The sequence below is a fragment of the Meleagris gallopavo genome, chromosome 5 (assembly GCF_905368555.1).
Source record: "Meleagris gallopavo chromosome 5, MGAL_WU_HG_1.1, whole genome shotgun sequence".
NCBI lineage: Eukaryota > Metazoa > Chordata > Aves > Galliformes > Phasianidae > Meleagris > Meleagris gallopavo.
In genome coordinates this window covers 36,199,498-36,227,037 of record NC_139408.1, presented here as the reverse complement: position 1 = coordinate 36,227,037, position 27,540 = coordinate 36,199,498, and the positions used below count along the sequence as shown (strand labels likewise).

The following is a 27,540-nucleotide window of genomic DNA, read 5'->3' as shown; positions in this document are numbered from 1 at the left end:
CAATAATCTGAGGAGAAACAAGCTGATTTACTAAATAAGATATTGGAATGCAATATAACACATATAATACAATATAGTTTGAATTGGAGCTAATAAAACAAACAAAATGAGAGAGTGTTCAAAAGCTCAAAGCCTTACTCTAATGGTAAGGCAAGATGTCTAGTCAGAACAAGCAGAAGGGAAAAGAAGGGGAGGCTCATATATGCAAACAGTTTTATTTTTCCCTCTGAACAGAAAATGGAAACAGAACAATGCAAAGTCCTCTGGGGTATGTAATACGTAGTTCTTCTTCTGAGAACCAGGTACCCAGAACTATCCATGATCCATGGAACTGGAGCATTAACTCTTTAACTCCCAGTACAGTATGTGATACTATGATGTGGAATACTGATAACAAAAACCATAAAAAAATGACACCCACTTTCTCTACACTTCAGCATTGTGTAGTCAGCTGGGTTTTAGACTAATATGAGAGCAGCTTTCCCTACTCATAAGCTGGTGTATTTGCTTCTCTGGACTGATGTATTAGCTTTATCCACACAACCAAAAGTTCATCCTGAGGCAAAATCAATGTATTATGCAGAGCTGAATAATAGTAATTATAATAAAATGACAGGAACAGAGAAAGAGAACATATTGGTCAGTGATTAGTATAAAACAGTGTTTTAGAATAAAATACATATATTTGAAATTAACAAGATAAACATAAAATACTGAGCCAGGAACATGGATGGAGGTATTTTCAGAAACACTGAAGAAAATTAGCTCATAATAAATCCAGAATAGTCACTACTTTAGGACATAGCAAACTCTTACTTTGGTAAGGCTTCAAATGCATCCTGAAGTCTCTGGTACATTTTATTTTTCATTTTCCCTTGTTCACTGCAATCAATAGAAATTAAGGGTATTAGCAATTCACAGATGCTCCCCAGCAATCTGAAGGATTGGCACAACTACAGACTCTCTAAGATACTCTGGGTATTAGCAAAAAAAATTAATATTTGAACATATCCCAAAAATATGGTTTCTTTTTCAGGGCAAGGATCATTTGAAAACTCTGAAAATTCATGATGCATACTTCCAAGTGTGCAGAATATGCCTGCAACCCACTAAAATATCTCACTATACAAAAAGGTAAGTATTACTAAGATAAAAGCGAGAACTATATTCTGTTCTGTGTCTGTGATGTTTCAGAGTATCTGCTCCCTTTATTCCCCTTTACATCTTTATCTTTATTTCCATCAGAATTATAACTATGTAAGACAATTAAATCCAGATACTTGAATAAGAAGTGAACAATACTTTCAGACTAATTCAAACAATTCACACTAATACAGATTACATCTTAGAACAATAGCTAAAAATATTTGGCAACGCTCTTGTCACATAAATAAAAATCATTTTAGCACAGCTACTATATTTTATACTGCTGTTAGTAAAAGAAAACCAACTGTCTTCACAGAATTGTGTGCACCTACATATAAGTGTGTGAAAAAATGATCTGTATGACAGACTTTGACACAACTAAAAAGATGGCAGAAAAACAACTTTCTAAGCCTAAACGTGTGCATTTGAATTTCCAATATTTATGCATGTTTACTATTGACAAGATTAATATTTTCTTTTTTTTTTTTTTACAAAATTCAGTTTTTAAGCATATGTTCAAGCTTTTAAATGCATTTAACATACAATTTTTCTTTTTTTGCCAAATTGTGCACAGAGAATTTCGTACAAGTAATTTTACTGCCTCTGCTTTGAAAAATTTTTTCTATCACTGATTACTAATGAGTAAGTTTACTACAAATGCTTTAGCTTAGTTTTGTGAATTTTCTTTTACCTGTGATGAATATGAAAAGACCTTGTGAAGAATTCAGGGTGATTTAAGACATCTGTCTTATAACATATCCTGACTTTCAAAGGTCACTTTATGCATTAAAAAGAAGGAAAAGTTCAGACTGACCAGTGAAAATTAAGATATGAGGAGGCAGTAACATTTTTGAGGATAGCAGCAATGAGATTTTATGTATGTGAGTGATTGTTTTCCTCTTAATGGAATTATTCAAATTGTCCTCTTGCTTTTCAACAAAAAAAGAAATAAAACTTAATTATAATACTATTAAAATAGTAAACTTAAAGCGATCCTTTCCCATTATAATTCTTCACATATTGCCATGACCAGCCAATCTATATTTATGAATAACAGCACATACAACACCTACCAAACAGTTTTCAATGGCATTTTCTAAGAAGAGACTCACCAAAAAGTATCAAGGAGATTTTCTATATTTCTCTTTATTGCAACACATTCTTGAAAGGCTTGATTACTGGTAAAGCACAGATAAAAGCTATAACAGAATGGTGGTCAAACAAGTGGAGCCTATAAAGTATGCACTCCTCTTTTGTTTGCTGCTATACAAAAACTGAATAGACAAGCCCTTTTGCAAACTTGCAGAGGACCAACTTTTTCCCTACCCCCCGCTCCTGGGAATAAGCCATTTTAATTATTGAAGTTTTTTTGTTTAATCTTCCACCAACAAGTAATATGAATATTTTATACAACACTGATGAATGCTTAACTAATACAGTTCTTCATACAAATGCAAACTTCCTTTTTACTGGCCTCTGGTGACTATGCATCTAGTGCCAGAGTGGCATCATTCAGCTCCAGTTGCTATAGCATTTTCAAGAACCTCTCTGTTCTTGTCATAAATTATCTTTAAGTGAAAAAAGCTCCAAGGAGGTCTGCAGCAAACTGTATCAAATAATGAATTTCTAAGCTGTGGTAGAAAACACTCATCTTACTTATATTCTTCTACCATCGATTGTTTAGTGACCCTTCTTTGGGATACAGATGAGCATAACCCTGAAAAATGTTTGTGTTGTCTTTCTCTTGCTGGCAGCCTGCAGCCTGCATGATCTAATAAATATTGGCAGGACCAAATGAAATAATATAGAAGAGCTTCTCTTCTTTAAAGTCCATAGACCAAGAGACTCTTGTCACTTGTTAATATCTCCATCAAACAGTGAAGTGTTAACATATGTGATACGACCACGCAATCAAGTAAGGACCGATTTGTTGACTAATTAAACCAACACAACAAGCTCTTTAGCACCTACAAGTGACAAGTTTAGAGCAGGCAAGTGGAAACTCTCAATTGAGTCCCCTTTTATGAGACTATCATGCCAAATTCAATTCTGACTGAGTAGTATTTGAATGTACTTGACTTCCACTATGTGCTGACATGCTTACAATAATTCATCATGTGTGACAATAGCCCAATATTAGAGATTTATGATATATACAAAACAGTTACAAATGAAATGTAGCCCTAACATGTGTCTGCTTTACTTATCCACAGCCTATTGATATTATAATTAATGGTCAATTACTTAGAGATAGAGAATAGAAAATAGTCATTACCAGTTTCAGTCATCATCTGTTTTTGGCAAATTCTGGAAGGAAATGAAACCATTTTCATAGCGTTTGGCGGTTGCTAGAAAGTACACTGTTGCTCACTACAAGAAGATGAGGTTTGTTATCTGTTCTACAGTTGCGGAGGAACATAGTATTTATTTTATTATTGTCATAATGCAAATAAGTTTTAGAAAGTATATCTGGGAAGAAGAAAATATAGTGAACATTGCATATAAATATTTTAGAAAGCTTGCTAGTGCTGGCCAGTTTTTGAGATATACACACAAAGTCAACCCTCAACACAATGAAAATAAAATAAAATGTCATAGAAGAACAAAAAGACATGAAATTGTGCACTTTCTGTTTATTTTTCACAGATTTAGATTCTACCTTAGCATTGGCAAGATGACACATGAGTCTTTAAGACCAGTTCAAGGGGGAGTTTAAGCTACTGGGAAAAAGGCATTTGGTTCACTTTCAGGCCACAGATTATACAAATGGTTGTGAATACTTTCCTTTTGAATTTTAATAGTCCCATTAAATCAGTGAGTATATTCACACTCTGAAAATTATGTATGCTTGTGGTTGCAGTATTTGGACCCTTCTCTTCAACAAACAGCAACAAGTAACCCAGACCCTTGGGGGTTCTTGGAGAGCTAATTCAAGGTTCACCTTCTCTTTGCTAAGCTTTCAGCCCTGTTGTGGCACATAGGCTTTTCAAATTCACAAGAGTATTTCAGGAATAAGCCAGCTGGCTGGGCATCTCCCTTTGCTCCCAAAGAGCAGAATGTAAAGTGGCACTTTCCTGGCTCGCCTGTTGGATTCAGTTAGTGGGCAAGAGAAAACATTTCCCTTGGTTTCTGATCCTCAGCTATAAGCCTTTCCAGGAGTTAGGTCACAAAGATGAACCACGCTTAAGGGAAAACCACATCTTCCTTAGAGGAAACCACATTTTTCCAATGCTAACTTTTTGCTCAAGCATGGAAATGAAGGAAGAAGACAAAGGAATTCAAAGTGAGCAGAAGTAACCTGACCAATGTCTTCATTTTGAAGACATATTTAACCACTGACCTGGAGTGGAGGGCTTCTTTAAACACATGGTTGTAACAAGATAACCATGAAATAGGCAGTGTATGGATTTGGGTGTTGGCATGAAGAACTGAAGAATACTTCTTTCTGTCTTAGAAGTCATCAATTATAAAAGGATTTCTGTCCAACACTGAGGGCTGATAATTATAGTGATATGTTTAAAATATTATTGCTGAGCTTCTATTACTAGCAAAATTTAAGTATGAAAATATTAATGTCTTTAAGAGCATAATATTTTGCCTCTAAATCGGTATGTATTATTTTTTCAATGTTCACAATTTACATGAAAAATGTATCCAAACAAGTAAATACCCTTAATTCATCAACATTTCAAAATAATTTGTCAGAAATCTGTGTAATAATGATTTAGAATCTAGATAAATACATTTTGTTTCATAAATACAATCTTTCATAGCTGGAAAATAAAAGCTTTGGTTCAGGACTCAGTGACACTGGTGCAAATAGAAAGCAATGACACAACACTGAACTCATGTAATTTAACTCTAGATTTAACATACAAATTAATTTAGAGACTTTATTACCTAAAAGGCTAAAGGCATTAAATAGAAATGCAATTATTTTAGTAACCTAAAAGGAGATTAGGTCTTACAGACTTATGTTGATATCCTCTGCATCTCCAGAGGAATCAATGCAATTTCAACAATAGAACTGTATCACATTGAGTTGTTTCATAAAATGCCATTGAAATGAATGAGGTTCACAAAGGGTTGATTAAATTTAAGTGGAAGAAACTCAATGAGAAAAATTCATTGCTGGTGTAATTCTGTTGTCTCCTGCAGTTCCACTATGAATGGATAGGACCCATGACAGTCCGAGGTTTTTCTGCATTTCAGCAACTGAATTATCTGAATCTGTAAAACTAAATTTTGTAATTTGTAAAATTGTTACCAAAAAAAAAAAAAAAAAAAAAAATCACAACAGTATGAACACATAACCCCCCACACCCATTATACAAACCAATTTTAACTAAGGAAATATACAAAGAAATTTAAATATATATAGATGAAGCTCCATCGCTGACATGTACTACGATCAGTATTGTAGGCCACATTCAGAATGTTACAAGTCAGTCTGAAGATATGATATCCATGGTAAAACCACCAACAGTATTCAGTCAGCTTTGTCTTTTCTCTTTCTTTTCCTTCTATTTAGGGAAGAAGGGAGCAGTGATTAAGTATAGACTTTTTAACCATATTATTAGAACTGTCCTTAAAGACATTTCTATTTCTAAACAATACTGAAGTAAACAGGAACAACAAACACTCATTTTCTTACAAGACTGGGCATTTGATTTATTTAAACAACTAATCACATGTAAAACTCAGCAGTATCAGTTGAACAGATGGACTGATAAAGAGTATCTAACTATACTCCATACAATTTATGTTTACAGATGTAGACATGTTTAACAAGTGAAATTATTTTAACATGTAGTTGACACAAGACCTTATGCATCCAACCTGTGCTTATTATGACAAGACAACCCTCCTAGGTATCTCAGATCTATTCAAATTATTTCTAAAGGAAGAGATTAATTTAGTGGCTTTTGAAATTAATCTATCCTGCGTCTTTCACATTAAGGAATGAAAGAAATCTTATTTTATTGGAATGGACTTGATATACTAAATCTATAAGTGTGAAGTTCATTAATCGTACCAATAAATTTGTTCAGAAATGTACTTGTTTAGACTCTATAATTGGGAATCTAGAAAAATTTCCAAATGGGGACGTAAAATAATAGGAAAAAAAAAAACAACACACTTGGACTAATTAGATTTGAACATAAAAGTCTCAGAAAAAGAAATAGCTCTGTGAACACCAGAATTATCAAACCAGGTTCTAAGGTCTCTCTCTTCTACTACCCTCGATGTCTTGTCACATGGCTGACTTCATATCTCAGCCTTATGGGCAATGAGGGTGCTTTAATTTCACACTCCTACTTAGTTGTCTGCTTTCATGTATTTACTACTCAGCTTGAATCTGAAAGATCTCTTTTTAATAACTCCAATATTTCTGTATCATTTCTTTAAAATTAGACTACTTATTGAATAATTAGTAAAGGCACTGGGGACTAGCAGATAGATGGACAGAGCAATTCCACAATCCTTTTTGACCTTGTTTGCCTTCTTATGACCTCAAAGAGTCATTTTTTCCCCCACTTAAGTAATAACATTGAATGAGTATTGGCATATTCTAGGATTATTTTCATTGCAATGTTTAAAAAGGGCTGCAGAGAAATTCTTTAACCCATTTTCAGCAAGCCATCCAGCATTTTCTTGTGGAATGGAAAAGCTGAAAGACTAGAGCACAAACATCTTGTCCTCTAGTATGTCTGTGTTTTCCTGGAATTTTGCATTTCAGCTGAGTTTTCTCCAGTTCTTATGAGAGTAATCTTGGGGTGAACCTCAATAAGGAGTGGAGAAGTGTATCAACAGGGCTATGGCTGAAAGGGTTTACTGAACAATAGCTTTGCAATTACCATGACCTAGAGAGACAGAAAAATTGAGTGTGATCATATTTGTATACAGAAAATTTAGTCAAAGTAAGTTTATGTTAGATCTGGATCAAATATTGCACTTCTACAATTTGTATTGTGCAAATATTGTACAAGTTCACAACTTGACTTAAAAATGTTGCATAATCTGTTTTATTTAATCTCTATATAAAAACATGAACAAATGTTAAATGCAGTGTTTTTCACCTCATTTTAAATACATAGTGCCTTCTCTTTATAGAGCTGCCTTATTCAATTTACAATAGTTTTATACTTGGATAATCCATCCATTTCAATTAATTTACACCTGTTTTCTGCTGACAAAGATCAATTTCTCACTGATGATGCTGGCAAATGCCAACAGCAGCTTCCATCCACTGGAAAAAAAAAGAAAAAGTTATTAGATCAAACTCTTCATATTTTCAGTTATCTAAAATGTGCCTGACTCTGAATTTGAACATTTTCAATCTCATTTATGAACATATTGGGCATTTTTGCTTTGGAGAGTGGTGAGATCCAATAGAAAAATGGATCAGCAGCTGTGTTGGTTGTCTAAACTTAAGGCGTGACTATAACTCTCTTGGAGCCCTAGAAATCTTCAACACCTGCCTGTATTCCCAGTTTGCTCTTTCTCATTCAGTGGTCATCCCCACTTTAATATTTTTCTTTATTATCCTCACATACATCAGTACTGGACCCTGGTCTGTGTGAAATACTCATAAGACTCAGGCCTATGTTTGGGAACAAGGAAAAGAATAAGTAAGAGATACAATAACTTGAAATAATAATATTGGATGGCTGTAGTAAATTCACTCTCTCTTCATACAATTTGAATAGTTTGATATAAACAGACTAGCATAGGTCTACATACACATGGGTAGGTCCAGCAGTACTGATTACTTCAGCTGTTGAGACTACGTATATGTCACTCTCCTTTAGGTAGTCTTACATACGTGGAGTGTATCTGCTAGAGATGATGACGTTACGTGTGAACACTATAAGGCGAAATCTTGCCTGCCTTGAAGCCAAAAGCAAAAATATGATTGACTTAAATGATGGCCACAATCTCCCTCATCGTCTTCACTCTAGCTCCTGGAGATCATAATCCATTGCAAGCCATGGGAGTCCTGTTGATTTGAGTGAAGATGATGTAAGTGGTGGATCTGGTCCAGTTGTATCAGTGGATTATCCACAAAGCATTCACTGTATGCAGAAGCTTTGAAGCCACAACATCTGGGAAGAAGTGTTTTCCAAAGATTAGGATGGGTGTTGATCTGCTTTAGTCCTTGTTTAAATAATTGTCATTTCATATAAATACAGTGATCACAGTAGTTAAAGGTTCCAAATGTCATGTCTATGACAGCCTCATCTTCCAAGGAGTTATTGCTCTTTGGGCTTATCTTTTCCAAAGAGCAGGAAACAGACAGCATTTCAGACACTAAACTTCAAATGTAAGCACAAGAACTTTTCTGCTGCTCTCATTATTACACCAGCAGTAACCCTTGTCAGGAAGGCACAGAAACTGGTGTAAGGTTACACTTTAAAATATATCAGTTAGATTTGCCAGTGATATCCCCCAGCACCTGCAGAGATGCTTTCACTACTTTCACATTGCTTTCACTTCAGCTTCAATTCACTTCTGCCTCTGAAAAATAAATAATTCTAATAAAAATAATAAGAACAATATTTTACAGGCCAAGATTTTGTACTTGTTTATTTTCTGATTAATAGGACCTTGCAATTGAATAGCAGAATTCTAGCAGAGGTGGTTTTTTTTTTTTTTTTTTAAATAATATTCTTAGTAGAGCTAAGCTGGACTTTAAAACCTTTCACCTCTGGAATCCTGAGATGAAATATTATTTATGTAACAAATGAAAATGTGTACAGTGACATGAACCTACTATTATGAACCTACTAGCATGTAGGCTGAGATTACAAAGCTTTCTCTTTCTTTCTCTCTCTTCAGTGGGATTGTTGGTTTCTGTTTAAGTGAAGGCCAAGGACTTGAACAGCAGGGATGCTTGAGCTCAGGACTCAGGTGCATTAGAATAACAGGAAGAGATGCAACAGTTTCCATCTCTAAAAAATGTTATTAGAGTTTGGGAGACAAAGAAACTAATGTAGGACTCCAATCCACTAAGCAATTAGCATTCAGACTTCAATACTGCTAAAAAACCCTCAAATAATTGCTGCTCTTGAAAGATGAAGTCTAAGATATTAATGTGGACTTAATTGCTCATATCCTTTTAAATGTATCTAGTTCTTATTTCATTATCTTCCTATTTTGCAGAAGGACAGTGAGACAGAGTCTGAGGGATCCACTTCTGCACACAAAATAAGCAACTAGAGTAGTGTAAGGCACTGCTTGTCCCATCTGTTCTCTCTTCACTTTTGCCTGCTGTTACCACTGCAGGAAGGGAGAGGTTTGAATCAAATGCGTGTTCGTTCCCCAGCTACTGCACTTCATATTCCAGTCTCTCAGTGCAAAGTTCAACAACCCTGAAGTTAACATACAGAGTTGTGAGCTAAAATGGTTGAGATGTCACCACATACTTCTTTTGTAAGTTCTGTTATAGGATTAGGAACCTGCAGGCGGGGGATAACACAGGGAGCTTGTGGTAGTGACATGCAAAATTGGTCCCAGCAAGATTCAGCAAAACTTACTCTCAGAGTCAGAAGATCTAGCTCTCCAAAGGTCCCTTCCAACTCAAACAATTCTATGATTCCCTCAAAATCTAGGATTTAAATCCTCAAAATGCTTTTTTTCCCATGAAAATCCTAAAAGTCTAAATTCCACCAAATTTTAGAGTTTTCTGTTTGTCTAAGCACTGGGGTATACAGTATATCAGTCTTGATAGAAGTAAAGTACTTGGTAATAGTAATTTACCAAGTAGGACTTAACAAGATCCACAAAGTGTTTCCATATTTGTTACTTCTAGATCTTTATGATATAGATGACATACAGCAGACATTAGAGTCTGCACAAACACTGGCAGAATAAAACACAGTGGCTTTTATAAAATGGAGGAGTCAGTAAAGGATATTGATACACTATGGGGTATTTTTATTCGTGTCACTTCATGAAGTCTTAGAAAGTCCATCTCCAAGTCCAGAACACTCTAAGCTGTTCTGAGTGTGGAGATCTCACAGTGTCCTGAGAGCTGTGATGGATGGTAATCAGATGTCAGAAGCACATTAAAAAACAGTACGCAATTCTTCAGCTCAGTTAAGAGATCAGCACAAATTGGACCAGAAGGTGAATAGTAGCATTCCAGTAACTCCAATCCTGGCTATTTTTGTATTTCATTTTAGAATACACTGAAAATAAAAAGTGCATTCTGTGAGTTCACGTCCAGTGAGTCCCCAAAATCACAGAGTCTGTGGTAGACTACAGTAGGAAGAGTCTCAGGACCTCATCTAATGCTCCAAAAAATGGCTTTTTCTTTCTCTCTGAGCAAGATCATTTAATCGAAAAGACTGTTAACTAGCTCAGTATTTCACTAGAGTATGGCCACCATCTTTCAAAGCTCTTGATTCCTAAAATGAGGCTAAAAAAGAAGAAAACCCCCTGACACTGTGAATCTTATCAAACTGGTATCAGGGCTGGCAGAGGATACCAGCTATGGGCTCATTCTGACAAAGGAATTTGTCTGTTTCCAGGATTAGTGATAAAATTCCCAGTCCTTGAAAATAAGCCTATGCTAAGTGAAGATGAAGAAAAGCATAATTTCTACTTTTACACAGAAAATTATAAAGCAAATTGAAATGAATGGCTGCCATTTAGAGTGAGGTGAAGGGAACAAACCAACACAGTCTATTTCATTCTAGAAAGTAATATTGAGACTATTTTTGGTCTCTGCCTAAACTCACATGGGAAGATTGCTTTATGCATATGCATATTCCATTTGGCAATGCTCTCACTACGGCATGCAGCCACCTACTAAATAATAGAACTTAAAAATTGAAAATCAAATGACAGAAAAAGCTATTTCCAGGTATTTAATCAAAGAGAGGATCAGAGTACAAAGCCCAAAGCAGGCCCTGCCCACAACTCTGCCTGAACTGTCACTGTACAGCGGGTTTCAAACATCTGCATTACTTTGACTGGAATACCATGAATAATTTATAATAAAGAATTTAAGAAAAATACATTTAAAAAAAAAAGACAGAGCAATATTAGTACCCCACAGTAATCACCTGGCTTCACGCTTATTAGTGAAGTACTTTGGGTAGAAGACATCACTGATTTTATGAACCTTTGGGGAGGTTTCTTTTTAAAAATTAACATTTTGGCTTGATATTATTTTAGTATTTACCACTCAGTATTGTCTTAGATGTCATCTTGGCAAAGGGCTCCTAAACAACTGCCACTTTTAGCACTGCTGCCAAAAGGCCCCCTTTCACAATAAAGCATGCTGTGCTTTGGCAGGAAATCAATAAAGTGAAAATCTGTTCTCATCATCCATACATTTACCATCACAATCAACAATCAAAGGCAAGACCTGGGTTCTTTATCCACAGGCTCCAGCCTCCCAATTTTCTGCTATGAAAGGCAGCATAAATTAGAACCCTTGGTTCCTGTTAGCTGGGCTTAATGGGTATGATTTATGAACCATTAAATGAGGTTATGTAAATTGATCCTTAGCAGAATGCTAGCACACAGGTGACAGGTGCAGTACATTTGAATGATGAGTCCACAAGGGTTCTGTACAAATCAGATTTCAGTGACATTCAGTTTTAGGAAGGAGAAATATGTTGTCAACAAGGAAGTGATTTAAATAGTGCCCTGGGTTTGTCAGCAATTATGCTTTTCTTCTTAATTGCTGCAAACTATATAAATTCTAATAGGAAATAAATTACTGATTTACCAGTTAATGACAAGGGGGTATAGACAAGAATGGTTTAAACATTAAAAAAACCACATTTGCTTTGTGAGGCCATATTCAGTGATGATTTCATTTATACTGTTAAAGTTAGCAGATGCTTTAAAGTCACACGACAAACTTTGACATGAGCTAAGTAAAATCATTTTATTGCTAAATTAAAGGAAACTGTTTTTTCTTTTCTTTCTTTCTTTCTTTTTTTTTTTTTTTCCTACAGCAGTGGTTGTTCTAAAAAGGATGAAACCACCTTTTTTACAGAAAAAAATTTCCTTGATAATTTTGTTTGGTTGTTTTCCATCTTAATAACCTTTGCAAAATCAGACCAAATTACACTAACTAGATTTAATGCATATATATTTATATATATTTACAGTGACAGTGAAAATGATTACACCTAGTGATTTGAGGTTGGACTCATTTTCTTCTCACTGCTTCCCAAAGGGACCAAAATGGTTGACTGACTGCCTTATACTAAGGCTTCTATAGCAAAAAATGTTTTGCTGTTGTAGTACAATTAAATCAGTGGTGTTGGTGTTCAGGTTGCTTTGTTCTGGGTAGGAGAGCTTCTGCAGAACTAGATAAATTTGTGAGATGTTTAAAGTCTGCCTTTCCCCAGTCCGTTTAATAGCATATTCCTACTTGTGGCCAGCACAGCTCAGTTTAATGAATGTTTTCACTGAAATATGAGATAGTAATAGGAATGAAATAATATGGATACATCTGTATATTACTCAAGGGCAGCAGTTCTGGAGAAAAGATTACACAGGAGGGTACTTGACATACACAGGATAACAGGGTGATGTGAAAATACTTACAGAAGCTTGGACATATTAGGTCATTTTCATCTGAGGAAGAAAATACAGAAGATGAGAGGAAGCCAGAAGAAAAGCCACCAGTAAGCTGCAAAGTCTAGTGTGATCTAAAGCAAACTTAAGGTGTTAACATGTACCTATTTTGCCAGTACACTCATTGGCTATTGTAGTTTCTGTTTTGTTTTGCTTTCTAAAAATTCAGTGAAGTTTGTTCAAGCAGCAAGAATCATTTGTTAATTGAATTAGCTTCTCTTATTTTGTTTTACTTCAATAGAGGTTCCCTTCAAGGTTCAACTACTTACGCATTGCATTGTTCTGCTCAGTGCTTGTAAGCAGCTCTCTGCAATACTTCTTTCACTGAAGTTGTCACTTTTACCTTTGTGAAGAGGATCAACAGAAGTGAGTTCAGAATATACAGTGTTTTTGGAGGTATGGAATGCAAATTAAAAGAATCACACAGTTGCAGCGTGGGTAAGGAAGAAATTTGATGAACTTTGGTGAGGTGGTGAAGTGCTGGATTTTACTCCAGGTATCAAGGAAGAAGAAAGAGCCCATCTATTAATGTTGTATGAACAAACTGAAACAAAAGAATGCAAGGAATGCAAGGACAAGCCACCAAAAGTTAAGGAAAACCTCACTGCACTTGTTATGCAAGCCTCATTTAATACATTTTGTATAGGTTTCATCCTGTAGAATCTGTGGGTGTTTTGGAAAGTTCTCTCTCTGTTTCATACCTAAAGAAAGAGCTGTGTACACAAAGAAAAATCAGTTAGTTTTAAAGACATTAGCCTGAGCTAATAAAAGTTTCCCTCTTTCATCACACAGCTTGCCTTACATTGCTGTCTTTAAATCAACATTGCTATCAAAACACTGTAACTCAAGTTACAAATAGAACTCTCAGATTTTTCCCTATGTCAGCTTGCCTCATTCAAAGTATAAAGTGATTGGTATTTATGCAGTGGGTTACTGCTCAGTGTTTCTCAGTATCCACACTGCCTGCTGCCTATCCTATCCCCTATTTAATCTTTACCTGAATACAGAATTACTAATTTCTTCATCTACGTTTTCTCCATCTTAGGGAGGGCTTAAGTTTGCTGGACCTTGAACACTCAAAGCACTTCATTTTCATAGTGGAGCCTGCAAAGTCTCTAAGACACGGAGGCCAGAATTCAGTACCACACTGAAGCCCAATCATGATATATGGAAAGTGACAATATAAAAATAATGTCCTTTTATGAAAATGGTATTTTGTGACTTTTCAGCATCACGATATCCAGGAAAGAATTTAGGATACTGGACAATTTGCAAGAGAAACATTCTGTTGTCTTAGTCATCCAGTCATACTATGTCCCTTCCTGCCTTTCCCTTCCTCTCTGTTTTCAGCAAATAATGACAATGGGATATTGAAGTTGTCCTACTCTGAAGAACACAGCACAGATTCATCCTCAGACTAGCCCCAAAGTACACTGTAGTAAGGTTAAGGTCGTACTGAGAAAGCTCACAGAATGACAGAATTACAGTGTACCATTATGCTCTTATTAATTAATAAGCAGTCAATTCTGGTAATTCTAATTTTGAATGTTTCAGTATATGATCTTTTTTCAACTCTTTAAAGTGTGGATGTAAAGAAAAAATGCTTTTTTCCTAACATTTTTGATTATAAAGTTTTTGACACTGGAATACCAAACATTTCACATATCATTGCACGATCTCACAGGTAACAGGTTTATTAGTAGTACAATCACCTGAAGTTCTGATCCCCCAAGATCCTATCCTCTCTCCACAGTTTTTGTACCTATTGCTCTTTCTCATGTCCCTAGATTATTCCCCTTTTGCTGTCCTCACTGTCTTATCCTCACTGTCTACCACCACTACTTCCACCATCCTCCAACTGTTTGTTTCTACCCTGTTCCTAACTTACTCCTGTTCTCCACTTTCTTTCCCTTTATCTGTCCTGTTTTTTTTTCTGGTTTCCTTACTTTTCTGATAGTGTCATCTTGCTATACTCACTCTGCAATACAACGGGAAGACCTAAGGCTTCCTGTCTCAAATGAAGTGCTGTGCTTTGCAGTGTACACCTCTCCCAGCCTCCTCTAGGTCTGCCCAAGGTTTACTGCAGAGAAAATCTAGATCAGAACAGCTTACAATGTCCCCCAAAGCCACAGAGTACTTTCATTATGGGGCATGAAAGCCCTAAGGGCCCTGTTTTCAACTGCACCTTATAAGTATAAAGGATTATTGTAATTGGGTTAGGCTTCTAGGTTCCGGGCATTTCTGCTGAAGCCAAGTCTGCCAGACCTCTTGGCATTATCCTGGTCCCCACACTCCTAACTTAAATTTAATTGCCTAAAATTCCTTAAATTTTGTTTTCTGAATTATTTCTATTTACACTGCTTTGGACACAGAGTTGTCTCCTCCAGTAAGACCCAAAGACTACTACCCACAAGCAAAAAAGGGCAGGCTGAAGAAGAAATGGGGCTGTTAGAAAACCTTTGTAGTAGGAGCAACTATGGAATAAAAACCCATTTATGTTGTCTATGACATTTTTCTCCTCATATCTGTTTCTGCTCTTATTCTGCATGATTCATGGAAGAATCTATATGGACAGAAGACATTTATGCAGGAAGAGAAAAAAAACCCTGCTAAACTACTTACCTCCATCTTAGCTTTTTCAATAGATTTTTCTCCCCTCTGCTCTATGAAGTAGGAGGGGAACAGGAATTATATACATATTGGTTATTAGCATTTATTTAGCGACTTCTAGACTGCTGAACTGAAAAGATTTCATACTCTCTGATCGTGTTACCTAGACATATTACTGTTAGAAATATTTTATTACCATGGTTCATACATGATAGCTCCTCATATACAAAAATGGTGGTAGATCTTAAGAGTTATTTGCTGAACTTTCATTTTTCTTCCTGTTAAAAATAATTATAAAGTCATAAGAATTTTCTTTACCTGATTTTTTTTTTTAAATTTCTAGTATTGAATTTTATCAGTTTTCTGCTTTTTCTTCTTATGCACATTTTTGTATCAAATACATAAGTATTACATTAAGTAAAATAATATTTATTCTTCTAAATAGAAGGGCTAAAATTGAAGGTTTGTTTTTTTTTTTTTTTCAAATGTGAAGAGATCCCAGTAATTCTTTCCCATAGGATTACCCAATTTAAAAGAAGAAATCACAAAACTGCATTTTCAGATTTCTTTGGCAGCATACAGGCACTAATCACATGGTGTTCATAGTAGTGTACATCATACCCAAGGTATTACTTGCATATTGGCATGCTTAACAACCTGGCATTTTTCCTTCTCTTCTGGAGACTGCACAAAGTTTATAGTATGCTGTGATTCTTCATGGTCCTCATTAAATGTCTCAGATAAAAAAATGAGTAGAATCAAAATTGGCAATTTTTCATTCTGAAAGGAAGCTCAAAGCATGTAATTTACTAGGACATACCCTCTTCCTCAGTAAAGTTTACACTGGGAAAAGAAAAAATCTCATCTGGAGATGTCTACCTACTTGAGGACCTTAAAGGCTTTCTGAAGGTAAGCAATGCCTTTCTCTTATTTCTGCACCTACTGCTATCACATCTAAGCAGGTCCTTGCTTGCTGTAGTCTATGACATTGCTGTTCTGTCATTTTGTTATACTTTCAATTGCAGTATGCTAGCTATGAGTGAAATTCTGAAACAGAATCTTATCTTTTGTAATGGTGATTTAAAAAAAAAAACATTAGAAATATTTAATATAGCTAAAGTGTTTTTTGGAGTCTGAGAAGTTCATGATAAGATGCAATGAAATTTGTTTCATAGCTTCTAGATGCCTAAGCTAAAATAAATTCAAAAATAAAGCAGAAAAAATAATGACAATTACATTTAATTCTGGATTTTTTTTCCCCTTTCAGTTATCTAATATACATGGTAATATAAAGAAGGGAATGAGCCACTTGCCTGTGGCTATTTTGCCCTTTGTGCAGCATCATATCTTTTAGCGAAATCATCAAATGCTGAAGACGGTAAATACTGTTAATACATGTGGAAAATTATGCATAATGGAGAACAGGAAAGGTTTTAATTTAACAATTCTGTAAACATTTATGCATATTTAATTCTGTTAATTTACTATGGTATGATATAAAGTATATTAATATAGAAGGTAATTAGTATATAATGTATATAATTTTGAACATTAAAAATGCTTACTATAAAACATACTGTATTTCTTCTGGCAAGTAAGAGAAATCTCAATCTCTTAATGTTATCAATACGTGCACAACAGTATTTGTAAAATCATTTTAATCTATTTAGTTACAATCTACACATCTATAAACTGCAATTACATACACTACAAATGGTGTTTTACCAAACTGAGAAGGAAGGAGTAGAGTCAAAGCAGTATTTAGTTAACGATTTGCATGACTGTTCGAAGGATCCCATTTTGACTTGCATTCAGAAAGCTTATCTCAGATAGAGAAGTTGTTTATATTTGTTTTTTTTTGTGTGTGTTTGAAATGGGTAGAAACTGGTTCAGAATCAACCAGCTGTGTGCAACCGGATTAACTTTGATTCTTGTGATTTCTAATGGTAAACTGATTTTATTTCCAGATTTGCTATTTAATGCTGAAAAAAGTTTAAACACAAACTGTATTAATATACTCATACCCACTTCAGAAAAACCTGGGGGGTTTTATTTCCGTGAGTGGTTGTCATGGTACTGAGTGGTTAAACCAGCAAATTAAACTAAATCAACATTATTTTGAATTAGGTGATGACTACATGTGGTAGTTCTCATTAGTATGGGTCTTATCAATGGTTACATCATCCACCATGATATATAGTATGGAAGTCATGATGTGTCAAGTTGTGCATTACATGAACTATATAAATTCAGCTATATGAATGTTAAGAAGAAACTGTTAATTCTGAGAGTGATGAGGCCCTGGGCAGCCTGATCTGGTGGGGGGCAGCCCTATCCATGGCATAGGTTGGGACTGAATGGGCTTTAAGGACTGCTCCAATACAAGCTATTCTATGAATTATAATGTTAGGATGTGAAGAGAGAGCTTTAAGTATATGATAGGAGATCCACATATACAAGCAGCCTTCTAAACCTTGTCTGTGGCTTTGTTGTAGCTCAGTAATCTCTAAATGTGATAGGAGTCCTTTTCAGAGTACCTTTAAATGCTGGGGGGCATCTTATTCCTCTCTTTCAATCTATTGTGAGGTTGCCCAGCAGCACCAGGAATGATGGGAGAAGAGATGTAGGTCTTGAAACCAGCCCCTGTATGGTCATCTCCTCACTCTCTGAGTCTGTACAATAATATTTTCAAAAACCTCATTTTCAGGGCCAAATGTTTCTATCTTGCTGCCCGTTGGTGAGGTGTCAGAAATAGTTTGAGGATTGCAGTCACCCATTTCCATTGCTCTTAAACTTTCACTATAGCTTAGAAGCAGAATGCCAGTACTTGCTTACTTACTATAATAAGTATATACTTATTCAGGCTAGGAAATTGCAATTAATTTTGTTTCTGTGTCATGGTTTCATGATTTTTCGTTATCAGTATTCCACATCATAACATCATGTAATGCACTGGGGATTTGACTGCTGATGCTCAAGTTCCGCCTGTCCGGAGGAGAAAAGCTACATTTCCCCAAGGGACTTTGCGGTCAGCGAGGAGATATAACTCCCGGCAAGGTCACCTGATGCTCTCTTCTTTGCCTGCGCTGCTTCGCTTGCGCTTCTCTGCCTGCGCTTCTCTGCCTGCGCTTCTCTGCCTGTGCTTCTCTGGACTGCACTTCTCATCTCAGCGTTGTGGTGAGGCCAATCCACCTTCAATTTCACACACTCTCTCTCTCCTTATAAAATTCTGCTGATACCATATTTAGTAAATTAGTTTGTTTCACCTCAGATTGTTGCCACTGTTTTCAATTATTTCGGGGTCCCCTATTTTCCTTTTCCGGGGGCACAGATCCGCGGATCCCTCTGCCCTTCTAGTCACAGAACCGGGCCGAACCAGCCCATAAACCGTTGACATTATGAAAGATTAAATAAAACAATTACTTAATAAAAGATACTGTACAAGATCATCAGAAAACACTACAAGAAAAAAAAAAACAAAAAAAACCAAAAACAATAAAAAGGCAAATGACTCCTTGATATTGTTTCCAAGACTTTAAATTCTATCTTGGAATAAGGACAATCAAAAGACAAATAGAACCCAAAGAAGTTTTTAAACAAATTGCAGGAGACTTTGTAATATTGTAAAATGGAATTAAAACTCAATAATTACAAGCAATTCTCACTCAGCACAATGAACTGATAGATTTCATATACTGACTGTGGGTAAGAGATAATACCAGACATTCAACCATCCTTCAAATCAGGGAAACAAAACTCTCCATAGCGCTTGAATATTCTATCAAAGCTATTTGTTAAAAAGTACCTGGAAATGCTTGGACATAAAGCTGGAAAATGAAATAAGGTGAACACAAATAACATTATAACCAGTGAGAAAAATATGGAATTGTAGCAGGGCCCGATACCTAAATCAGTCCTGCTGCTAAATGGGAATCCTGAGAAATGTTGCATCTTGTCTAGGAAGGGGGAAAACATATCAAGAGCCAGGAACAGGTATTTCAGAATACTTCTGTGATGGCAGTATGCACAGTAGATGGGGAAGGAAGTTGAGTTTTGTTCTCTTGGATCAAGCTCTGGAACTTAAAATATATTTGTTGCTCTAAACATTAAATATGTGTTCATGATTTCTGCATTATATAAAAATACAGCCATATCCCTCCTCTTTTTTCTTTCCTCTCTTTTTTGACAATAAAATACATTTGTTGAGTAAGATAAAAAAGAATCAATTTGTTTCCATCTGTTTGAAAAGAAGCAAAGTTTTGATTTTGTCAAAAGCATCTCTGCTACTGATGTGCACCCTCAGTAAGTTTGCGGATGATACCAAGTTGGCTGGAAGTGTCGATCTGCCAGGGAGGCCCTACAGAGAGATCTGGACAGGCTGGATCACTGGGCTGAAGCCAGTGGGATGAGGTTCAACAAGGCCAAATACCAGATCCTGCACTTTGGCCACAACAACCCCAGGCAACGCTACAGGCTTGGAGCGGAGTGGCTGGAAGACTGCGTAGAGGAAATGGACCTGAGGGTATTGATTGATGCTCAGCTGAATATGAGCCGACAGTGTGCCCGGGTGGCCAAGAAGGCCAATGGCATCCTGGCTTGGTTTGGAAATAGTGTTACCAGCAGGAGCAGGAAGGTGTTCATCCCCCTGTGCTCACCTCTGGTGAGGCCGCACCTTGAGTACTGTGTCCAGTTTTGGGCCCCTCACTGCAAGAAAGACATTGAGGCCCTGGAGTGGGTTCAAAGAAGGGCGACAAAGCTGGTGAGGGGTTTGGAGCACAGGCCTTATGAGGAGTGGCTGGAGGAGCTGGGATTGTTCAGTCTGGAAAAGATGAGGCTCAAGGGAGATATTATAGCTCTCTGTAACTACCTGAAGGGAGGTTGTAGTGAGCTGGGGGTCAGCCTCTTCTCTCGTGTAACTGGTGATAGGACTAGAGGGAATGGCTTCAAGCTGCGCCAGAGGAGATTTAGGCTGGACATTGGGAAATACTACTTTTCTGAAAGAGTGGTCAAGTACTGAAATGGGCTGCCCAGGGAGGTGGTGGAATCACCGACCCTAGAAGTGTTCAAGGAACATTCGGTTTTTGTGTTGAGGGACATGGTTTAGTGAGTACTATTGGTGATAAGTGAATGGTTGGACTGGATGATCTTGAAGTTCTTTTCCAACCTTGGTGATTCTGTGATCCAAACATAGCCTTTTCCAAAAAGGGTATGTTTGGACAACAAATAAAGTGCAAAACCATTTCAATTGGAAAAAGTTGGAATTCTTACTTGCTGCTTCTCATATCATGAAAATAAATATTTACCGACATCTGCACCTACTCAAAGGTATGTGTCTGTTGGTGTGAAGGAGGACTGATCACATGTGGAGGTGAGTATAAATATTTTATTGTATGCTTTACCAAAGGCAGACAAATGTTTAATATCTTATTACGAAAAATGTCAAACAACTTCTACGATGTTCTACTGCGTTGGATCATTCATCAGATTGTAGAGTGGATTTATATACCTACAGCAGAAAGTACACTGGTAGAGATAGATGACCTTCAAGAATCAGAAAAAAAGGGAACCAGCCATAGTGCTTGTGCTTTTCTTTAAAACTCAGTTGCTTCTGTTATCACCAATTAGGCTGAAGAACTTTGTATTTACAGCTTAAAACTCCTAAATAGATTAGTTTATCACAGCATAAAATGATGACACTGCGGTATAAAGGATAGAAGACTTCATCTCTTTGATGGAAGTAAAGGAAGCTTTTATTTTTAAATTTCTACTACTCAATGCAGTACATCAAACAATCAGTTTTAATATCTTTAGGGTTAAGTGCACTCTTGTAATTTAGAACTAAATGATTTTTATTAAGCACTTTTACTGAATATCTACATGCTGTACAACTCTGCTGATTAAGTATCTGATAGGGACTGGTAAAGCAGACACCTCCGTGAATTAGAGACGCATTAGTGAATGTGTTGTGTCTATGGTCCTTAATCTTAGGGAGTATTTCAAAATAAGTGTGTTTCCTGTAAAATGTATACATAAAACTGCAAGCAAATCAACATGCTTGAAGCCTGGTGCCTACGTAGCACAGTAACATCTTTTAATAGGTTAAAGGCATTTTTCCTTTTCAAATTAAAATATTCCTGTGGGGTGAAAATCCCAGTGCAGGTTTTATGAAATGTTCCTATGTGCACTGAAACTTTATGTGAAAATCTAGCAAGTAATATCCATGTGTGATGGTCAACTTGCCACTGAGAGCCTACATCTGAGGGTTGTTCAGTCAGACTGCCCACACAGGGCTCTGGGACCAAGGAATGTCCACTGCATACTGACGGTAGTTTCCTCTGCAGGCTTGCACAAGCTCCTTTATGTTGAGCGATGTTGTTCCATCTCTACCCTCATTAACTTCAATGGGGGCTGAGAATGCACAGCACCTTCGAAAATCAAGTAGTTCAACTCACAGCTTCGGTTTCCCTAGCTGTAAATTGAGACTAAACCTTTCCTATCGGCCTCATAGAGCTGTTGTGAAGATTAATTAGATAATGACCACAAAGCCCTCTGAACATGAAAAGTGCTAAGAATTGTTGTTACCAAATAATAGCAAAGATTGGGCTATTCTCCATTGCTGTCAAATAATAATAAAGAGATGTGCTAGTCTAAGGAAAGGAGAGGTGGGAAATAAAGGGCAATAATGGCTGCTGTTGTTTGCGCATATGGTACTGAATAATCTTTGCAAGAAGAAGCCAATCTTGTGAAAAGCTATCTACTGTAATGGTGCTAGGGTTATTGACAGGTCTGGCTATAAGTGCAGGTTCCATTAGATACATCAGCCACAATGTATTCGCGGCAAATCTCACTGATGATTGCCCTCCTGCAGAGGGAGAGATAAGACAAACTATGATTGAAGTAAAAATGTAAACAGTTAAAAAGAAATAGAAGTCAACCACTGCTCTCCCACAGGGGCAAGGACCAAGGATTGTTGCACCTGCAAAGCAGTAATAACAGCAAATGTTAATGTGATATGTGATTGTAGCGTGGATGCTGTTTCAAGCTCTCACTGAAGAATTTATGTTGTTTAGTATTTTTATATGTATATTAAGTGAAGTGCACTTTCTTAGTCTGGGGCAGTGCAGGGCACAGTACGGGCAAGCCGAAGGGGTTTTACTCAAGTTGTGCTAATAGGGACATTCTTTGGCAGTATGAGTTATAGCTTCTACTTTCTACAGAAAAAGCCTCTGAACCAATATTGACTTCCATAATCTCAGCACGATGGCATAAAGTATATGTGTATTTGAAGTTTGTATTAAATCCACTACTGTAGAAAGATACTATTAAATATTGATATTGTGTTTTGGCATTGTCTTTGGTGACAAGAAAGAAACTGGGTGAAACCTCATCCAGTGTTAACCAAGTACTTCCTGTTTTCTCAGGGATAGGGGATGCAAAGCTAAATCTTGTTTGGATCTGAAGGGTGGCATCATATCCACTCTGCAGTTTTGAAATAACTGATCAAAGAAGCACTCTAAGGTCAATTTGTATGTGTAGCTTAATAAATAATGAGGTTTGTGTTCATCCCAGAAAGCTAACCATATCCTGGGCTGCATCAAAAGAAGTGTGGCAGGGAGGTGAAGAAGAAGCAGCAGGTCAGGGAGGTGATTCTGCCCCTCTACTGCACTGGTGAGACCTCAGCTGGGGTACTGTGTCCAGATGTGGAGTCCTCAGTACAGGAGAGACATAAACCTGTTGGAGTACATCCAGAAGAGGGCCACAAAAGTGATCCAAGGAATGGAACATCTCTCCTACAAGGACAGGCTGAAAGAGCTGGGGATGTTCAACCTGGGGAAGAGAAGGCTTCAAGGAGACCTGATAGAGATCTTTCAATATCTAAATGGAGCAACAGAAAAGGAAGGGACAGACTCTATAGCAGGGTCTGTTGTGATGGAACAACGAGAAATAGTTTTAAGCTTAAGGAGGATAGATTTAGGTTGAATATAAGGAAGAAGTCTGTTACAGTAAGGATGGTGAGGCACCGGCACAGGTTGCCCAGAGAGGTGGTTGATATCCTGACCCTGGAGACTTTCAAAGCAAGGTTGGATCAGGCCTTGGACAACCTGATCTAGCTGTTGTGTCCTTGTACACTGCAGGGGAATTGGACTAGATGACCCTTAAATGTCTCTTTCAACTCTAAGAATTCTATGTGACTGCCCCTTCAACTGCCTATTAGCTCCCTTTTTCCTTCCCACCTTTCCTCCCCACCTTGAAGCAATTTTCAACCTTTGGGTTAGTTGCAGTCATACTTACCAGAAGGATGGAAGTAGCAATTAATTTTCTACACATTTAATTGGAAAAAAAAGTCCTGTCTGGGTAGAAGAGATAGACTCTATTCATGGCATAGAAGATAATTCATTGTCTGTCACACAAAGCAGCAGCCAGCTCATTCAGAGATCACACATGTACTAGCCAGCTCATCAGTGTTCCTGTGCCAGATGTGCTGCCTCTCTCTGGGCTGGCAGGACAAAATAGAGAGGCAGAGAACATGGAAAGGAGAATATAGATAGCATGGAGTTTTTGTTGTACTGGGCATACAGGAGATAGAAAGGAGATAGAGACAGGGACAATAGCATCAGTGATCAAAGACACTGGATGGAGAGCACAGGAGTGGAAAGATGGAGGTATGGAGCAGGAACGTAGCAGAACTCTGTTAGGAAACATTTAGAGCACCTGGAAAGAGCAAACAAAAGATGTAACTCCTAAGCAAACAAGATTTAATTCTTCTTATTACTCAGGGAACAACTTCTTAAAAATACTGTAATGCTGTCAAAGGTTTAGTGATCTGGAAAATATGTATTAGGGCAATGACATTTTTAAATAATCCTAAGTAACATTTAAGAAGTTACTAAATATTGAGTGTCATTGTATTCATTTGAGACAAAATATGGAGATAGAGAACAGAATGGGATCTAATCAGTAAACTTATAAAGACAGTAGCATAATCCATTTCAGTAAATGAGATTCATAGAAAACTAGTGATAAATCTAATTACATCTTTTGATTAAATGAAAATACTTTGTTGCTACAGGAAGCTGCATAATATAACAGAGTTGAGATATTTTACTTGTACTCTGACCTTCTAGTTAAAAGTGACACAACATAAAATCTGTGTAGCATATTTTTACTGGCCTGAAATTGCTGATATAGCTAAAAAGTAATTGCATGGAGGGCATCATTATATAATGGGGTTCCACATAGATCTATTCTTAGTTCTGTGCTATTCAATATCTTTATCAATGAGATGGAAGAAAATAGAAACTTGTTGTTGGTAAAGGCTGCAGATGCCATATTCATATATAAGAAGTTAGTACGTGACCTGATTTTTAGAGGCACTAAGCATATTTAGGCAATCAAAAATGAGGATTTTGGCTCAGAAACTAAAACCACAGATATGCAGCTCTTGCAATGCCAAGCTTTTAAGCACCTTTTGGGCTAAACTCATCTCAAAATGGGCTTTATAGTGGATGGTAAGAGAGAGATGCCCAAGCTAGCTGGTACAAAGTGCCCTTGTTCTTCAAAGTTTAGGCACCTATTTCTGATCCATTAGAGATCAGGAGGAATCTGCCTTTGTCTCAAAACCCTCGCACTGAATTAAATATGTAATTTCTGCTTCTGCACAAAATAAAGCTAATTGTGATTGCTCACTGGGCTATGTGGGATGCCAGGGCTTAACATCTCCCTTTTGTGTGAGCAAGCTGACATGTACGTCTCTTGCACTCTAGGAAGGTGCCTTCACTTGCAAGTTAATTTTGATGGAGGCAATTTTCATCCCTCTTGTTTGAGGTGGGACACTATGTAGAAATGCTAGAAAAACTCCACACATGCTCAGACAAGCATTATACAATATAGCAGTTACAGCATCTTCTGCCCTGACCAACTGATAGTGAGAAACAGATGACCGCTGTCATAAAATAAAATCAGTGCTATCACACTTGGGGCAAGAGAGAAAATGCAAACAGGTGAGCAGAAGCTACATCCCATAGTTGGAGCAGGGGATGGACAGGTATTCCCAGGTCTTACAGTTTAAACATAGCCTAAGGGAACAGAAAATCTTCCTCAGCCTTCTCTCCCACTCACTATTTGACATACTGCAATCCAACCTTTTTACTAATTCCCCTTCTCAGGTAATTATTCCTGACCTTTTTCATTTTTTTCATAAAACTTTTTCTAGGTTTAAGAATAAGGCAATGGTTTGGCATAGCCGTTACTCCAGATAGCAGATATAAACATACCAGAAGATCAGAGTAAAAAAAAAAAAAATCCTAAAGAAATTTATTAACAACGATCATGCAGTTACGATAATAGAAAAGGATAGCAACTCCTTTATTTGTCAACAATCTCGATTTCTAGGGACAGAAGTTACGTTGCTGGTCATGATGCAGCTAGTAAAGCCATTCTGGGATCTGCTGCTGTGTAGGTAGCAGTCCTTCTGTGCTCTCAGTGAACCAGCAGTAACTGTGTTATCTCAAGGTGGCTTACGAAGAAATTCTGTGGTATCTACTGTGATTTTAGCTATTGTTTTCAGGGCTGTTTTACAGCCTTGTACTGCAAGAGCAAAAACCCCCCATGCCTGAATACGCTCCTTTATCTATATGTGTCCTTATTCTTCTAACATTTAAACAAAAGTGTCTTAATGTTCTTTTGTAAAACAAAATGGCACAGTAATAACTTAGAGTTGTTACAACAATGAGTCTTTCTTGTGCAGGGAGCACTTTAAACATGTCTGGGCTACAGCACAGGGTGAAGAATCTGAACTGGCTTTAAATGACGTAGATGCAGTCTAGCACTTCCAGAATCTTCCAGAATCTTCCAGAAAATGCCGCTATCAGTAGGAACTCTTGTGAGCTATCCTGATCCCCACTAACGTTCCAGCAAGAATCTAAGCCTATTTATATTCCCCAGTAAACAGCAAGGAAAGAGTTTTTCTGAACTGGGAATTGAACCCCATTCCTGTTGTAACTAATGCCAGAAAAAGTTGTATTCTCAAAAACAAAACAAAACAAAACAAAAACCGACAAACAAAACAAACAAACAAAAAACCACAAAAAAAATGAAAACAGAAAACAACAAAAAACAACCCACCATCTGGAAAGCTAGTATGCAGGGATATGACAAACAGCTACAGCCCAGTGACCCACACCAGCCCCAACAGAAGCCAGGTCTTTTATTAGAAGCAGAAGCAGTGGAATTTATTTCACTTTTACCTGACATAATTTGGTGCCACTTTAAGTATTTAAATACTTCTTCGGCACAGAACGTAGTTCTCCTCAGCACAGGCAATTATTAGCTATCAGTGTGCAGTATGGAAATGTTTTTCTCATTTTGATCGTACAAAGAGAGCACACTGTGTATCACATTAACACAGTCTGATAGCAACAGATAACAGCTATAAAAATCCAACAGGAAAATTAACAATAATGCTTCAAAAATCATTGCTAAGGACCTGATCGTGCTAATTGATGTTTAGGATCAGTCATCCAATTAGTTCTTTAAAATAGGACTGGCTGCTGTTCTTGTATTATTGAGATTGCTATGTTGTAGACCTTTGACAGTATCAAGCAGTCAATGAATGCAAATTAATGACCATTGACCCACAGAAGCAGAAACAATTACATCTATGTTATGTTGCTTCAGCATCGCAGGGGGTGTCCTGACTCAGTGGATGCACTGCCTAGCCACTGACAGTCTGCAGGGACTTGGAGCTCTTCAGCTGATAGGAAGCAGGGAATCTCACAGCACCCAACTCTTCAGGGTTGATCTATGGAGATCTGTATGGGCTACACAATTCCAAATTCACTCCATCCTGCAAAACCAGGTGCTTGGTCCAAGCCACAGTTTCCACCTTGCCTCAGATGTCCTGAGCCTCTGTGCAAAAACACAGCACAAATGTTTAATCTTAATTATGTCAGCTGAGGAAGGTGCAATGCAGCTTCTCATCCCGGTATGAAAAGCATATGCTTCTTTCTTGACAGAAGTTGGATGGAAGAGACCGTATTTCTGGAGAGAGCTACAGCTATGCAGAGATCAACTCTTTGGGCAAGATAATATACAGGTAAGCTAGAGAAAAAGATGATAAAGTTTTCAAGCAAGGCTAAAATTTCATAGAAATGATCATCTACACAGTTTGTAGTTACACAGAAG

At 37.0% G+C, this 27,540-nt stretch overlaps 1 long non-coding RNA gene across 3 annotated transcripts in view; it reads left to right on the top strand.

Moving 5' to 3' along the window:
* The first annotated feature begins 1,033 nt into the window (after positions 1–1,033).
* Positions 1,034–27,540, top strand: part of LOC146544314 (uncharacterized) — a 40,279-nt gene continuing 13,772 nt past the window's right edge. For all 3 annotated transcript variants that reach the window (XR_014883640.1, XR_014883639.1, XR_014883638.1), the window contains exons 1-2: positions 1,034–1,134; positions 27,372–27,451. This is a non-coding gene — a long non-coding RNA (uncharacterized LOC146544314). The remainder of the gene's footprint in view (positions 1,135–27,371; positions 27,452–27,540) is intronic.